A 1,959-nucleotide genomic window follows, 5' to 3' on the forward strand; every position below is an offset into this window, starting at 1 on the left:
GTGCCCTTTGGTTTGAGGGGGGGGGGGGGGGGGGGGGGCTCCAAATTTCGAAAATTATAATTTTAAATATTTAAATAATTTATACAAGAAAAAAGAGTACAATTATTGAGAAAAGAAAAATTCAAAGAAATCCTTCTTTTAAAGCTTAAATGTAGACTTCACACAATTCATTTCCACTTATCATTTTTTATCATTTGTCAAGAAGTTGATGTGAACACAATCAACATTGGTTGTTGTGTATAACATAAAAAGTCAATTTTGTCTTTAAAAAAAGTCATATTTTTCTGCAATAATTAAGTTATATATATTATATAATTTTTAATTATATTTTTGAAGGAGAAGTAAGTATACCTACTAGATTAGATTATCTGCCTTTTGACACATTCTATAGGTGGGTTGGTGAAAGAATCTTTCATCACACCTCATCAAGTTTCCACAAGCAATAACAACAAATAAAAATAAAAATAAAAATAAAAATTCCTAGGCTTTTTTTTGTGACTTTAATTTTTATCTTTGATGTTTAGATTTTATCAAAAGTTCTATTGAAACCAAAAATTATTTTAATTACTTTTCCCCTATTCATTTGAATGCTTAATAAGTACAATTAGGGTTCATTTTTTTGTTTAAACATTAGAAATTTGGAATTTATGGAGTTGTTTAATTTGTAAATGTATAAAAAAATCCTTAATTTGTCTCAGGCCGCCGGTAGTTAAATAAAAAATTTCGTTAAGAATATTTAAGATTTAATATATACGACTACATATATAAAAATAATTTTTTAACCTATATTATTCATATAATTATTTCGTATATAATTTTTTTTAATAAAAACTATATGTGGTATTATATAATTATTTCGTATATAATTTTTTTTAATAAAAACTATATGTGGCTATGTCATTGTCTTTGGCACTGTTCTAATCATTGTCAACTCTAAATATCAAGATCATTCAAAAACTTGCTCATTTTAAAATCAAGAAAAAATAAAACTTAATTGTCAAATCAATAGAAATCGAGTTATTTTAAGTGTACAAATATATAGCGTGCCTATTTTATTTTTCTATGTGTGCAAATATCCGAATATACTTTGTCACAATTCTATTTTCTAAGTAATACAAGTTGTAATACGTGGCATGTTATATATTGATTTAATTTTGGGGTATATATATATATTTGGATTATAAAATTGATATTTTTAATTAATTCTTATACGTCTCTGAAAATCACATTATTTGAATTTTGAGTTCATCTAGGATTGGATAGTGATAGTAATATCAATAAATTAATAATTGGAGTTGTAGGTGCAAATTAATATTAACCAAGTGAAAATTATCTTCTCAAAAGAACTCTCATTACAACAAAAGAGACATTTATTGATAATATTTTTTTCTTAAATTTTGCTGTAAAAATATTTAGCCGTAATTGAGTTATCGTCAATCTGTCATTGCATCTTAATCATTTAACGATATTTATATAAAGCATGCCATTATAAATATACATATTTATTATTACAGATCAATATAATATAACGATAATTATATTATTATCGCTAATTCTTTATTTTTGGAGTGTCTCTGACTACTAACTAGTTACTTCAAGTTCAATTAATTGTCATAATAATTGTAGACTTCAATTGTCAAGAAAAGAAACTATATTAATTAAGATTATATGTGTCAAAAGAAATGTCAGTTCAAATTTAATACAAGGATGTAGTTTTGGATACTTCAGAATGATTCATTTCACTTGGTCTATATATGTGATAATAAATTAGTATTAATTAAGCACAAAAGTGACAAATGTCATCTAATTTTGTGTAACATATTGACATTGTTGAGAATACTTGGTTGATAAAGGAATTTAGGTCAAGATAGGTAAGAAAAAATGTGTTATTTGTCCCATATTTTTCATGATGTGTAAGGTGTCACAAATTTTTCTTGCACATCTTGAAATACATTTATT

This window comes from Solanum tuberosum, unplaced genomic scaffold (genome assembly GCF_000226075.1).
Source record: "Solanum tuberosum cultivar DM 1-3 516 R44 unplaced genomic scaffold, SolTub_3.0 scf00240, whole genome shotgun sequence".
NCBI classification, from domain to species: Eukaryota; Viridiplantae; Streptophyta; class Magnoliopsida; order Solanales; family Solanaceae; genus Solanum; species Solanum tuberosum.